The sequence below is a fragment of the Otolemur garnettii genome, unplaced genomic scaffold (genome assembly GCF_000181295.1).
Source record: "Otolemur garnettii isolate 467f Iridium unplaced genomic scaffold, OtoGar3 scaffold00031, whole genome shotgun sequence".
Taxonomy (NCBI): Eukaryota; Metazoa; Chordata; class Mammalia; order Primates; family Galagidae; genus Otolemur; species Otolemur garnettii.
Genome location: NW_003852426.1, coordinates 2,138,466 through 2,154,513, shown reverse-complemented (window position 1 = coordinate 2,154,513; position 16,048 = coordinate 2,138,466). Strand labels below are relative to the sequence as shown.

Genomic DNA, 16,048 nt, shown 5'->3' with positions numbered 1-16,048 from the left:
GTTCTGCCAAGGCCAGGTAGTGGCTCTCTCTGAATAGTCATTAATCTCTCAAACTTTTGAGAAAGGAGAAATAATCTTATACTTCTTAGTGATCCTGAGAAAGCAGTAGGCAGCTGCAGAAGAACTCCTCCTCTAAAGATGAGAACAAACTTTACACTGAGCTGAAATAACCTCGAAAAGCAAAATAAAGACTCTGTAGCTCATAACAATACCCTGATTTCTAAATCTGTAGCCATTACTATGTAGCTGATATTGAAGTGAAGAAAAAGAAAAGGTATAAAAGAGTTTGGGAAAAAAACGATTCCCCGGAATTCAGCATTTTATATCTTGAGGCATCTGAGTTCTCCTGGTATTTAAAGGTTCCTCTCTCTATATCATTGTTGTAAGTGTCTGTCTGTTTTAATTCCCTGTTTTCCTGCAACATTAATCTCTCAAAATTTTTGGTTTGACATCTGAGGCTTATTTTGCTGTGAAATTCCTCTAAGGAGTTGTGCTTTCTTCTAGGAAGGAAGGCAAGTTTCTCTGCTTCCATGAGGATGAGAACAGTCTCAGCCTGGGCCCATCTCCATCTGTTTATGGATGGGGTCTTCAGTTGCATCTGCCGTGTCCTTCTTTGGGGGGTTGATCTACTCTGGTTATTCGTGTTGCCAAAGTTTCTCTGCTGATTCCGCCCCATGCTTAATTTACACCGTTTGGCTTTTCTCCTAGAGCTTTACCAAGGACCTGTTCAGTGCTATGGCCTGAGAAACTGGGGGCTTCCTTGTTTTGGTGGGGCTAAGTCACTCTGTCTTATTTTCAGCTGGTCTCTGTTCTACCCTAGTAAATCGGTTACTCTGGGTTGAAATCTCAGCTGTGGAGAAATACCAGCAATTAAGTCACCCTGTCCCCCACAGACAACAATTGGAAAATGAAAATCACGCCTTCCCACAACCACACACCCAGGGTAGCACTTTGGACAGTCCTTGGTTGATTGGGCCAGTCTAAGAGGTCCAGATCAATTGTCCCAGTCAACACTGGTCTCAGGTGGGGGAGTTCAAAGAGTCTCTGGCAACTAGATGGCAGGGGTCCGCTGGCAGCTCAGGTATGACTTGCTCCAGTGCTCTGTGATGTCAGAAGGACCAACCCAGCAAATAAATTAGTCTGGGGAGGTTGATGCCTCCTTCCACACTTTGCACCTTTGTCACACTCAATCACTGGTAACCCCAGTGGGGCTAGGGCTGTGACCTGGTTCCCCCCAATGAGCAAATGCCCGGGGGGTTTGCGCCTGCCATGTCTCCTCAGCCAGGTCTCTGTACTCGGCCACTATCGACAGGGGGAGGTGAGGCCTGACAACCTTAGTGGAGGCGGGGTGGGTCACTCAGTTCCAGCCTCGCCCCTGATTGATGTTACTGGCAGAACAGCACAACTTCACAGAGTTTGTTTCTGTCCTGGTTTTCAGATGCTGCTTGAGGTGACAGAAACCAGAACTCTGTTCTGGGCAGTGGCAAGCAGTTGGAGCTCACACTGAGCTGTCAATTCCTGCCTCTGCCTGCCCACCTTTGTCTCAGCTAAGATCCCCTTGGGGGCAGGTGTGTCTCAGCCTCAGTAATGGGGAGCTCTGACACAGCCCCTCCCTGGAAGTCTGCCTGCTGCTCCGCGTATTCTAGTCCCCGCGCTCCTTTACTCATGTCCCAGATCCCTCGGCCAGTAGCTGCCACCTGGCTTCCTCTGGTTGCCCAGAGAAACAGGGCGTGTCTGTCAGGGGTAGCTACCCCAGGGGGTGTGAGCTTTATTGTTCCTGCTGCTGCTGCTGTTCTAGGCCTAGGGGCACCGCCTCTGCTCCTGAATGGTTCCCTCTCTGCTGACCATCTTTTCCTTACTCCGGTGCCAGGGAATCAGCACAACCGAGCAAGGGCCCTTCCCCTGCCCACACCTCTCGAGAAAATGCCCAAGATTCTGGATTCCATGGGGGACAGGTTTCCAGACCTCAGGGTGAGAGTGGAGGGGAGGGCTGAAAGTTCAGAGTTGCAGGCAGAGAGTATATACAGTTTTATAGAGTTTTATGCCACGACCCCCTAGTATGGGTAGGAGGTCCAGTTTATTAGAGGGTCTCTCCTGTGGGATGGAATGGGAGGATGTTTGGACTCTGCTTGCTTGTTTGTATGGAGTTTACTGTGAGCCCTTCTCACGGGGGAGGGGACCCCTGTCCGCTTGGTGATGGAGTCAGTACCTTTTGTTTGTATCTTTGGGGTGGCAGCTGGCCTCAGCAGGGATGTTATGCATTCTTCAACCTTCTCTCTTGGCTCAGCTCCAAACTATCGGCTTACTTGCTAAACTTCTGTCTTTTAACTCTCCTTCTGGACGGGAGCCTCTGTGGAAAGCTGGCTGCAGTCTGCCATCTTACCTCCGCCCCTCCCAGTATAACAAGTTCTTGTCTGATTTTTTTTCTTTTTTCAGTCAAGATTTCTAGTGTCCTTAGATTTTGAAGGATAAGACAAATATAAATACATATCTGCACATTATTTTTAGCAGTTGTGTGCGTAAGAATAATGAGATTTGTATTTTAAGGGCTTTGTCGTGTGGATGTTTTACCACTGAAGTTGATTCCTCAGAGGACCTTTTATAGTAGGACTTTAATATTGTTGATCTATCACCTTGATGACATTACTTGCCCACACTTGAGCCCACCTGTCTTTCTAGCTATGACCTTGTTACGAGCAGCGTTTGGACTCACTGTGCATATGTCCATGTGTCACCTAATTAAGCATCACCATAGTGCCATCACTCAAGGAAGTTGAAGGACGTGAATGTAGACATAGCTCCCCCCCCTTTTAAATGTAACAAATACTTTTTATGTTCCCCTTCCCCTTTCCTCTGGAAATGTGTTAGTAGTTTAAGATGAGCGATTGAGGGGACTGAGAAAGCGAACCACACCCAGGCTGGCTTCTTTGTGTTTCATTTTAAGTTGTGCAGCTGGCTAGGTTACTTTAAGCACACTTGTAACAAGAAAACCTCATGGAAAATCCAGCTGGCAGGCTCAGGGAGGTCAGGAAACAGGACCATAGAGGTTATATTCTGGGCTCCTGGACTTGAGAGTGGATGCCTCATCTTGTTGAATAAAGAGACACTGGACCTAAATGGCGCAGCATGATTTTGTTCCTGCTTGTTTCTAAGTTTCTCAACACCACAGTCAGCTAAGTCCCTACTGCCACCTTTGAAAAATGTGGACAGCACCTATCCTGAGGGAGTGAGCCGTTGTAGACATAATAATTGCTCTGATGGCTTTTTAAACAATGGATCCCTATGAACTACAGGAGATTCCTGGCACCAGCCTTCCCTGTTCTGCTGTGATCCTGTGCACTCTGGTGTCTCCAAGGGAGCATATGCTGGAATCCCAGGTAACCTGTCTGGTTGGCATGGCTCTTCCCGAGGTCATGTTGGCCTGAGCCAGCATAGTGGAGGTGGCGCAGGGAGCCATCTCTATTGGAATGGCAGCTTCCAGTCTCAGAAAGCCTGCTCCTTTCCGGAAAGGCCACCTACGTAGTTTAGGGAAGAAAAGAAAGAAGACAAGGTGGAAAACTTGCAGTTTGAAGAAGATGACTGAAGGGGCACAGCCCCCCACGCTCAGACATGGCAGTTTAGCCTCATGTGCTCCCTGTGGAACCTGGCCCCAAGATGGGAACTCCTTACTCTGAGAACTCCGGGCCCGCAGAAAAGCAGAAACATTCTTAGAAAGAAATTTGCCTGAGGACCATGCTGGGTTGTAGCTGGGGGCTAAACACCTGCGGAGGCACTGGGCTGCTGTACTTTGCTCCTTTCTCCTCATTTACACAATAATTGTTAGTCTTAGTTTAAGAAAATGGGCTAAGAGAACAAACAACCTAGCGCCTTTGTGATTTAGCCCCAAGTAAAATGTTCTCAATGTGTATCAATTGTATATGTGCTCAGCAGTAATTATACTCAATTGGAATCTTTATGGCAGTTTCCGTGATCTTACTTTGCTTTCTTAACTGCTTGATATTTTAAACTTTTATCAGATGTTTTAGAGTATATAAGAGGATCAATAAAGATAGGTAGTTAGTGAGTGCCCGAGCGAGCCTCAGTCTCCCTTTTCAGATTATTCATCTCGTCTGCAGTGCTTGCCTCTGGGTCACCGACTAGTTAGCTCTGAGAACAGTAACAGTGACTTTTCTTCTTTGAATCCAGAAGCTGGCAAACAGAATCAGCCATGCAGATCTTTTGGGACTCCATCCAGAGTGTGGGAAAACCCACCTAGTGCCAAGCAACCCTCCAGGTTGCTAGTTATCAAAAAAGTTTCCAGAGAGAATCCTGCTGCTATCTTCTCTGCTGCATTTACCTGGCCAGGATCTCACCACGCATATGGGAACAAATTGTCATCCACAGTTCCAAGTGTGTATAAGAACCTGGCTCCTAAGCCTGTACCACCTCCTTCAGCCAGTGCATGGAAAGCGAACAGAATGGAACACAAATCAGGATCCCTTTCCTCTAGCCAGGAGTGTGCTTCTATCAGTCCAATCTCTGTCACTAACCAGTGCTGCTGGCTGCTGGTGCAGTTCTGAGTTCTCCCAAAGAGAGTCCTTCTAGCATCACCCCTCCAATTGAGATCAGCTCCTCTCATCTGACCAAGTTGAACCGTCGTCGAACCACTGAGTGAATTCCTGAAGAGTGAATTCCTGAAGACTCTGAAGGATGGCCGCAACAGAGATTTCTGGGAGAACAGAGACGGTGATAAGCTGGAGGATTTGGAGGATGACAGCACACCTGAACCAAAGCAAAATGGAGAGGAAGGCTGTCATCAGAATGGTCTCGCTCTCCCCATACTGGAAGAAGGGGAGGTTCTCTCACACTCTCTGGAAGCAGAGCACAGGTTATTGAAAGCAGTGGGATGACAGGAATATCCTGGAAATGATGAGAATTGCCTCCCCCTCACAGAGGATGAGCTCAAAGAATTCCACATGAAGACAGAGCAGCAGAGAAGAAATGACTTTGGAAAGAATGGCTTCCTGCAGAGCCCCAGTTCCAGCCTGTTCTCCTTGTAAAACAGCGTTGAGGATTCAGATACAGAAACCAGTAGCAGTGAAACATCAGGTGACAATGCCTGGAAGTAGGCATTTAAATGCTCATAGTAAAATCTGACCCAGTAAACTCTGTTTAGGGAGTATACACAAGAAATTGTTCTTTTCCTTTATGTTGTTTAATACTTCATGCACAAGGGAGATAATCAGATCCCAAAGAGAGTGATGGCTTGTTTAGCTTTTGTATTCTTTTCTGTTATCTGCTTAGAAGAGAAGTTTGTGAGGTGGGAAAGATTTTTAAAATACACACACACACAGTATATATGGGGCAATGCGCGGATGGAAGCTGGCAGTGCGGAGAAGAGAACGCTGGTCTGAGGCAACAGCTTCTACTCCCAGCCCTTGGGGCACTCACCCCTGACCTCAAGCAATCATTGTAAATGACAAAGTGACTGTTGAAGTTATAATTGTATTAACTTATTGCTAATAATTTGGATATTTTGTTTACTTTTGGCTACTTGGGTAACTTTACCCCTTAACCAAGCTTATGTGGGTTTTTTTTTTCTTTTTCCTCTTGGGTACAGCTGTAAAAACTTTGGATATAGGTAATGTGGTATTCTTGCAGCCTGGATATTCAGAGTGGATTTGTAAAATATAAATTTTTATGAGATTTCAAAGATTAAGATTATTTTGATAACATTATTTATAGATTTATAAAAGATGTGGTTATCACTAGTTTGTTAAAGGGGAAAACTATTGCATAAAATAACTAAGTTGGAATAAATATTTTGCATCAGTTAAAAAAAAAAAAGACATAGATCAGGTGTAATTCTGAGGGAAAATTGCCAGAACCTACCAGAGATTCTCTTGGAAGAAGTTGTGGAGCAGAACAAGAAGGAGCATGGTATGTCTGTATCGGCAGAGGTGAACCCCTGAGAGGCTTGGAACCCAAAGTAACGGTAGGTGGGGGTGTTGGGTCTCCTTCCCTCACCCCTCTGGCAGTCAGCAGGCTTCTGAACTACTCCAGAACATTTCTATCCCCATGAGTCCAAAAGCTGCTGCTGCTAGTGGATGGGGAGGTTCTTGAGGACAAAGCACCAGGTTGCCAGTCCCCTTGGTACCGCTTCCTGTCCCCACAGATCTGAGCTGAGACAGGCCAGCACCATGTTGCTTCTCCGCCCACTGTGTGCCTTTGTCCTCTCCCAAGGAGATTTAGCCTCTTAGTTTTCACCTCCTTTGTTCCCACACAAACATTCTTCCACCCTGGCCCAAACTGTGGGAGCAACAGGGTCTGGTGAGTCCTAAGGATCTGAGTTTGGACATTCTGGAACTTACCAGAGATTTTAGAGAAAGGGACAGAGATGACCAGAGTGCCATCTGTCCATCATTCAGACTCTGCTCCTCTCCACCGGCCCCACCCCACCCCAGCTCCCCCTGCTGCCAAGAGGGATGATTGGGCTGAGATTCTCGGAAGCAGCTGTTTCCCCTCTGTTGGTGTAGGTGTTCCCCACCACATCTAGGCTTCCACAGGGAGTGGGGCTCACACCATTCCTCCTAAAGACCTGCAGCAGACGAAAGGGTGCTTGGTCTGTGAGCTCCCTACCCTCCTGCCCTCTCTCCTGCTGATCACCTGCTCATCCAGCAGAGCAAGGCACACCTCACAGCAAAGGGACATCAAGCCTGCTTGAACACTCCACAAGCAACTGGGGACCAGGACTCTTCTCCCTGGTATGGTCAGGGATTGAACCTGGGGGGCTTGGAGACAGGCCCACAGGGTGGATCTCTCACTCCCAGGACTTGACTGTGTTGCTTGGGGGCACAGAGGGGAGATTTTTTTTGGCTGGGGCCAGGTTTGAACCTGCCACCTCTGGTATGTGGGGCCAGTGCCCTACTCCTTTGAGCCATAGGCAATGCCTGCTTTTTTTTTTTTTTCCCCTTTGGGAGAGGGGAGATTTTTGTGAACTCATCTTAGGAGGTGGAGGAGTCCACATGGAGAGAACTGAGAGGAGAGTGCAGTGTGGATCCAAGACACAGCGCGCTCGTGGAGCAGCCTTCTCCCACAGGAAAGCTGGGTTCTAGGCCCAGGGCAGAATCCAGGACAGGATAGCTCCCAGCCTGCAATGACACTGCTGGGGAACTTGGCTGGTTTGAGCTCCTGCCTGTCACTAGAGACTGAAGGGTGACCTCTGAGTAGGGAAGGGGGGAACAGGAATAGGGTGGCCCTTGGGATCCAGAGGAAGAGGTCAGATGCTTGGGCCAGGCTCATTGCTGAGTTCCTTGTAACCGTAACTATCTTCAGACCCAAGCTATGTCTTGCACAAATCCTCCAAGAACGCCATCTACTTGCCTGACAGAAGAGGGGCCAGCTCTCTGCTCCTGACCTCATGGCCCCTGGCCCTTGTACAGTGGCTCCTCCTATTGAAACTGCCCTTGATAAAGTTAATAAGAGAGCACAAATAAGAACTGTGGTAGGGGCCTAAACTCTGCAAAGGTATAGGCATAGTTAATAAGTATATACTCATGTATAAGGGTGTCGATAAAGTGCGTGTGCAATTTAAAATGGCACACTATTGAAATTGCACACGAACTTTATGGACACCCTGTATAACCAACCATTGTTCCCTTACTCACTTTCCTGCATTTGCTTACTGCTCAGGAGTCACATAGCTGATGGTCATAAAGATGTTTAGCTTTCTTCATTGCTCCCATAGATCACACCACCTTTGTGAAACCTAAGGCTGGTCTTTGAGGTATCTTTCAGACTCTGCATTCCAGTGGACCATCTGATCCAACCAGTCCACTGACCCATATCAAGGAACCAACTCAAATTGTCTTGCAATCTGTGTACTGACTCAGTGTAAGCGGACAATTTCTCCTCCCCAACCCTCTGAGTTCATCTGCAGCCAATCAGGAGAACCAATTCCCTAGCCTTTTGCTGTCCAAACTATCTTTAAAAATGTTGGCCCCCAAGATAAATTCCTCACATCTCTTCATATGGTGGCCTGTGATATTGAACTCTTTCTCTTTCCTGTCTCAGTGTATCGGCTTCTTCTTGAACGGCAGCAATGAACCTGGTCGGACAGTATCACTTTTGTAGGCAATGAAGAGGCAGACACTCAGTGAGAGGAGAGCTGGGACCACAGGCCAGCCTGGGATATGGCCATAAGGTCCTAGCATAGGGAGTGGGATCCTAGAACTAACTCCCTAGGCTGGGGCCTTTAGAAAGTGCCATTAGCTCTTCTCCAACAGGGCCCTAGAAACTCCTGTGTGCTCTAGACACAGACAGACACACAACCTCTAATAGCAACCTTCTCATTTCTCACTCCTCCCTGGCTCTTCCCTCTCTCCTCCTTTTCCCTCTTTTCTTATGATCCATTGCTTCCCTCTTCTCCTCTCTGGAGCCTCTCTCCTTCCTGGACCTAAGGCCCCAGGAGCTGCTTTTCTTGGACCTGTGAGACTCAGGGGCAGTTCCTGGCGTGAGCAGCTTCCTCCTGCAGAAGCAGCAGCGGTAGGAACAAGGGAGGGGACCAAAAGGCCAAGGCCCCATCCTGGAGGCTGAGGCACTGGGTCTTAGGGCACTAAGGGTTTGGGGTAGGTCAGTCCCAGACCTGATCCTGCTATTTTTGCCAGAAGGTCTCCTTCTGCCCTGGGACTAAAGTCCAGAGACATCCAGACATAGGAGGAAATGTCAGTGTCACGAGGATTTTGGGAAGCTGGGTGCAGTCAGGGCCTGACTTGAGATTGGTCTACTCTGTAAATACCAGCACAGAAAGGGAAGCCCATCCTTCCAACCCTGGAACAGAGAGGGGTGGGACCCTCAGTCCTGTGCTTCTCCTGTCCGTGATCCTGCTTTCAATACTGCCTCCTAGAGAATCGCTTAAGCCCGGGAGTTTGAGGTTGCTGTGAACTATAACGCCATGGCACTCTACCAAGGGTGATGTAGTGAGACTCTGTCTAAAAAAAAAAAAAAAAATTAAAATAAGAGGTATATTAGTAAAATCTGAAAAAAAAAGATAACTAAAACCTAGAAAAACTACTAAATTAGATAATTAAAAGGTAAAGAATATAAATAACAAATATATGTTTGAGAGCTGACAAATGAAGCTTCTGTCTGTCCGTCTGTCCGTGTACCTATGTATGTCATATGCACATGATAGTTCACTGCCAAAATATTGAGAAGAGCTCAAATTAATTGTCTTTTTAAAAGGTGTTTACATCAAATATTTTATCAAGAAAACAGAAAATAACTCAAAAGCATTTTCATGTGACTTTGGTAATCACTGATAAATAAAACTAATTTTAAAAGTGAAAAAAAAAAATACCATCTCCTCCTGTGGGCTCTGTCTGGGCCTCTTTACTGTTATTCTCCAGGAGGTGACAGGGTCCCAGAGGCTGACGTACTGCTCACACCTTCTTGAAATATGATGCTCGGGGCCGATGCCAGCACGGGGGAGACAGTGGGGGGCAGCTTGGGGTCCAGCGGCTTTTGAGATTTTTGGATTGGGGTTGGGGATGGGCTGTCTGTGGTGCTCAGGGTACCAAGACAGAGAGTGGCTGACCTGAATCTGGTCACTGTCATTTTCTCCATAGCTTGAGAGCTGCCTTGTGTGGACCAGGGAGACAAGAATTGTTCTCCTGTCTGTGTCCCCTAACTTCTCTTCCCCTAGCTGCTCAGCTGGTGAGTCTGTCTCCTTCCTGCAGAACCTGTGGGAGGGTGTGGGAAGATGGGCGCACTCCATGATCCCCCAGAACCTCCTTCACATATACCCAATGTCCAGGCTGAGGGTCCCTTTCTCTAGATCAACTTGCCTTTTCTGGGAATGAAATGGTTACAGTGGCTTGGCACCCGGCCACTTGGTTACTATGCCAGCCACATACACCTAGGCTAGCAGGTTAACAACAATGGCAAATGCAACAAAAAATAGCTGGGCATTGTGGCCAGCCCCTGTGGTCCCAGCTACTTGGGAGGCTGAGGCAAGGAGACTCGCTTAAGCCCAAAAGTTGGAGGTTGCCGTGAACTGTGATGCCACGTCACCCTACTGTGAGGGCAACATAGTGAGACTCTGTCTCAAAACACACACACATGCACACACAATTCTGCCCCAAAACAAAACAACAACACACATACAAACAAACAAAATGAAATGGTTACAGTGTTTCCCTTGTTACTTACTCACCCTAGAGCCATCCTGCTCTATTAGTTATTGTTCTCATTTCCTTTCCTTGAACAAGCGGTAAAATACTATCAAGTATTAAGAAAAGATGGAGGTTAGACTCTCTCCTTGGAGTCTGAGTATGTACTGGGCAGAGGGGGGAAGGGCAGGGGAGAGGAGACAAGTGCTGAGTGGGGAGCAGCCTCACTGTGCTCAGTAAAGTTCCTGCTTCTGTCACTTCTTGCCTATTTGCCTGGGTCCCTCCTGGTGCTGTGACTTGTCCCTGTTCTTTAAGGGGCAGGTGCTTCTCCAGGTCAGAGCCTCACATACCTTTAGGCTGCGCTGTTTTCTAAACCCAAGGAGGTCAAGGGCTGAGCATGGCAGGTCAATCCTGGCCTCAGTTCCTCTCCTTTGTGTGTATTTTTATATTTAGATTCGATCCCTCTCATCAGGGCTTTCCATGAGCACTACTTTGTAGGAGGGCTGAGATCCTTGAGGTCTGGCCATGCTGTGTCTCTGTAAAGGCCCAGGGCAGCCTCTGCACATGGCAGAGCCTCAGATGCCCCAAGTTGGCTGTTCCCCCCTTTGCCCTCTCTCCTGCTTTGTTTTAGAATATTCCTCTTTGTCCCCACATTTTTTGTGGTAAGCCAAGTTTTGGAATTAGCATAGGGAAGAGATTATGTTAGTTCCGTGACGTAATATGTAGAGTCTTAGCAATTCTTCTTCTTTTTTTTCTTTAGTACTGTAATCTTTATTTTCAATTCATAAAACATTACAGTTTTGTGAGGCAAATTACAGACACATACACTAGACAAAATCAAAACCCAAACATCACTCTTTAATAATTAGGGGGAAGCTAAGCAATCTCAGTGTCATGACTTCGCAGGCACCGACCGTATTATCTCAACATAAATGCCAACATCCAGCCCTCTCTGGAATTGGGCATAAGGTCTAGTCTGTCATGTGTGATGGGTGACATAAAAATCTGAACCAATCCATTGTCTTACCAGACTTTCATGTTTAAAGGGCAGTTTTCTTTCTTCTTTTTTTTTTTTTAGGGTTAAAAGTGTAATTTATTTAGATGTGACTTATATATAATCTATAGTAAAATGTGCAAACAGATGAAAATTGTTTAACAGGTGGTTTTGTTTTTTAATATCCCTTTAAATTCAATGTATGGGTATTGTATATACCCCATGTTTTTCCTGTCATGTGCCAAAGATTCAAACCCTCCCTACTGTAAGTTTACAAACCCTTTGCTAATCAAGGATGCAAAATTAAGTATTAATTTTCAATGCCTAGCAGTGAAATACAGCTCCTTTTCTTTCTTTTTTAATTGTTCTTATTTATTTTCAACATGTCCACTGTTATTATGAATAGAAATGGTAATACAATTCTGCAGTTCTCAGAAAACATTTTCAAGCTGATTTTCAGTAATACTGGCAATTGTATCAGTTACCTTAGGGGGCAAGTCTTCTAAAGAGTGAGGTTAGGTTGAATAAACATTATTTTTCACATGTCTCCATAAAGAGAGAGCCAATGGAGCCAAATCTGGAGAATGTGGAGGCCAAGAGTATGGTCCAGCTCTGCCAATCCGTCTGTTGGGGAATTTCTCATGTAGAAACTGTCTCACATACAAAGTGACAAGGAGCACCGTCTGGTTGGAACACTGTATTCTCATCAGTCCTAATGGTTCAGGCTGAGGAATAAACTAATTTTTCAGCATTTCTAAATAGCTATCACCAGTAACCACATACCCTTCTAAAAAGAATGGTCCTATGACTTAATTTTTTTTTTTCCTAAAGTGCACCACAACACTTTGGGAGAATCTCTTTCATGTTCAACAGACTCCTGTGGATTTTCAGTTCTCCAAATACAGCAATTATGCCTGTTAACCTTGCCACTAGTGTGTAATGTTGTTTCATCAGAGAATATGAAATTGCTCAGAAATTATCATTGCTAAGTTTTTCATTGAACAGGTGACAAAGTTAGTCATGCATGATAATCCTCTTCTAACAACATCTGTTGCACTCGAATTTTGTAGTCTGCTTTCCTGTGAAGTCTTGTCTGCAGAATCTTATGCACAGTAGACTTGGAAAGCCTCAGCTCTAGGGATGCCCGTCTTAATGACTTCCTTGGACTTGCAAGGTTTCCTCTGCGGATGCTACAGTTTCTTCAGTAACATGCAGCCTACCAGACCATGGCTTATCATTGACAGAACCTGTTTCTTCAAATTTTTTCATCCACTTGGAGATGGAATTCCTGTGTGGTGCTGCTTTCCTGTAACGGGTTCTAAATCTTCTTTAGACAGCAAGGGTAGATTTTAATTCAACCAACCAAAGAACACAGTTTACTTTCTCATCTAGTGAAGCCATGAGTGATTCCCAGGAGTTACTGGCTGGAAGAATTAGTGAATTCAGACATCAGGAGGGATGGCTGTGGATCACTCTCCTGTCTTAATTGTTCTTTCATTTTTTTTTTCCCCCATAGCTCACAGCAACCTCAAACTTGCTGGGACTAAAGGTGCCCACCACAATATCCAGGTATTTTTAGAGATGGGGTCTTGCTCTCACTCAGGCTGCTCTTGAACTCCTGACTTCAGACAATCTACCCATGTAGGCCTCCCAGAGTGCTAAGATTACAGATGCGAGCCACCACGTCCGGCCCCTCTTAGCAGTTCTTGATGAACATGCTGTGATCAGTCGGGGCCTGGCAGGAAAGAGCTTCAGGAACTATAACAGGAAACTGTTGTGATCTCTGAGCTGGAAGTGACAAGGAAAGGAGCAGTGTGGGGAACCTGCAGCCTCTGTGCCTCAGTGAGGGGCAGCCCAGGCTGTTTCATGGGTTAGGGAGAGGAATGCTATGGTTACGGAATAAAAATCCTGAATTTACTGCTGCTGATCTGCTGATAGTGCATAGAGGAAGAGTTTATGCAGAGCTAGAATGCCCCCTATAGACAGCCTGAGAGGGGGCCCATACCTGTGATAATGTCTGGTGCCTTGGCAGACACCCCCATGACTGTTCCCCTTCCTGGGCTTCATCCTCCCGCCTCTGCTGAAGCTGTGCTGGGTCTCAAGCCCTCTCTTCCCAGTCCCATTATTAAGGGTGGGGTGAGGTTGGCAGCTCCCCTCTCATGCTGGTGCTTTACAACAGAGCCTTGTTGTCTCAGTGGTGCCGTGATCCCAGGAAGGGGACAGGAAAGGGGGTGAAGGACGTTGCTGGGCTTCAGCATCATGGCTCGTGGGCTCTCCGATTTTGGGGGGGCTTCTTTTGTATAAAGCAGAGGCAAATGGATGAGGGCAGTTAGGGAGCCATGATGAGGACATCCTGACCCCCCATTCATGGACTGTACTTATTAAAATATCAGTATAAACCCGCCCCCCTCTGCTCCAGGGGAGGTTTCTGCCTCTCTCAGTGCACCTTGGGATACTCGCATTGCCATTTCAAGGAGTGTCTCCCTGACCAAATACCCATCTGACAGCAGCCTCAGGGCACTCACACCTGGCAAGTGGCTCCTGAATCAAGAACACTGTAGGGCTGAGCCCACACGGTCAGTGGGAAATCTGGAAGGGCAGTGTTGTCTCATCTCCTGCCCAGACACCTGTAATCTTGATTCTGTGAATCTTTTCTCTTCCCTGTGCCAGACAAGTGTCACCTTCAATGATATCTTCTTTCCCCCTTGTTTCTGCCAAGCACATTATATGGGACCAGTGCCCTACCCACTGAGCCACAGGTGCCACCCACAGTTGACTCTATTTATGTGGGTGCATTTCTGGGCTTTCTATTCTTTTCTACTGATCTATTTGTCTATTCTTTGACCAACGTCACACTGTCTTGATTACTATGTGTAACTTTATAGTAACTCTCAAAGTCCTTCATTGCCAGTCCTCTGACTTTATTCCCCTTGCATGTTGTTATGGATAACACACTTTTATTACCTCCTTGTGTAAACTTTGGAATCAGCTTGTGAACGTCCAGATAATTACTTGGCGGGATTTTTATAGGGAGCCTGTTGAATCTATATTTGAAGGTGGTAAGAACCAACATCTTCCAACTATTGAGTCTTTGTAGACGTGAACATGTAATATTTCTCCATTGATTTAGTTCTTTGCTTTCTTACATCACTTTTTATAGTTTTTCTCACAGAGATCCTACACATATTTCATTAGATTTATATTTAATATTCAATTTGGGGGGGCAATGTAAATGATATGGGGTCTTTAATTTTGAACTCCAATTGTTCATTGCTAACACAAGGAAAGCCATTGCCTTGTATATTAAATTTGTGTCCTGCAACCTTGCTATGACTACTCACATTTTTGTTGATTCTGTCCTATTTCAACATAGTTGTCATGTTGTCAGTGAACAAAGACAGTTTTCCTTTTTCCTTTCGAATCTGTCCACCTTACATTTCCTGTTCTTGTCATTACGTTAGCTTAGCCCTCCAGTAAGAGGTTGAAAGGCGGTGGTGCCTTGTTCCTGACTGGAGTGGGGAAGCTTCTAGTTGAAGTTAGCTGTAGGTTTTTGGTAGGTATTCTTTATGAAGCTGAGGAAGTGCCTCTTGATTCCTAGTTTGCTAAGAGTTTTCTTGAGTGGGTAGATTTTCTAGAACTGGAGAAACTGTTATTTCTCCATCTATTGATATAATAATGTAATTTTCATCTTTGGCCTAATATATGATGCATTATGTCAACTGATTTTGAAATGTTGAACCAGCTTTGCACACCTCAGATAAATCCTGCTAGGTCATGGAGTATAGTTTTTTTTTTTTTTATAAACCGTGGACTCCATTTTTTAATATTTGGCTGAAATTTTTTTTTGTCACTGTTCATGAATAATATTGGTTTTATAGTTTTATTTTCTTGTAAAATCTTTTCTGATTTTCATATTAGATGAATGCTGGCCTCATAAAATGCAATAGGGAGTGTTGTCTTTGTATCTGTCTTATGGAAGATATAGATCTAGGGAACTGGTCTAAGTTCTTCCTGAAATGTTTGTTACAATTCACTAGTAAACTCATTTGGAACTGATGCTGTTGCTGTTTGCCCCGTCTAACTTTCTTAAAACCCGGCCAAAGCCAAGGAGGTTCGAATGACAAATAAAGATTCTCACACTCAGCTACTGCTGGAGCCATAGCCCATGAGGCTCAGAGAGGCAAACACTCTCACCAGCATAAAGAGGGAGAATGCCGCCCATCTGAAATCTCTGCAGGCCTTTTATTGTTTCAACAGTCCCTTGCAATATAGCATTAGTTGATTTATCGTGATTATTTAGGAGTCAAGGCAACTATGTCCCTACACGTGACATAAGAATGGGAATAATGTGTAGGGGAGTGGACAAAGGGTCTGGGTTAGAATCAACTTTTTTTTTCCTGAAGAATATTTTCATTTAATTTTGTTTACATAACAGGAAATAAAAACTTTTCCACAAACCCTCTCAAGGCTTAAAAAATATGGAACACTTCACAAATTTGCCCGTGGTGCAGAGGCCATGCTAATTTTCTCTGTATTGTTCCAATTTTAGTATATGTGCTGCCGAAGCAAGCACTAGAATTAACTTTTAAAAGGGAATATGTATTGCAAAAGAGGGGAGATATTACCCTTTAATCTGTACTGCTAATCTAGTCTATTTAGCCCAAACCCCTGCTTTCTTAATCTAATCTTTTAACTTGTTCAAAGCCAGTTAAGCATTTTATTCTTCTTGTTGTTTTCAGCTTTCAACATAGGGAGCCAAGCTCTTGCTATTTTGAACCCCTCACAAATGCTTTACCTCTTTTTTTTCTTTTATAATTTTTCTAGCCTGTCCCCACATTGTGCTTTCTGTTTTGGAATATCAGAAACTATTGATTCAATTTCTTTATTAAGTTATCTAATTCATTTT

At 45.2% G+C, this 16,048-nt stretch overlaps 3 pseudogenes; 1 reads left to right on the top strand and 2 right to left on the bottom strand.

Annotated features, from left to right (window-relative positions):
* Positions 1–16,048, bottom strand: part of LOC100955318 — a 315,223-nt pseudogene that overhangs the window by 30,011 nt on the left and 269,164 nt on the right.
* LOC111725063 lies at positions 3,117–5,108 on the top strand (annotated as a pseudogene).
* Positions 15,615–15,715, bottom strand: LOC111725113 (annotated as a pseudogene).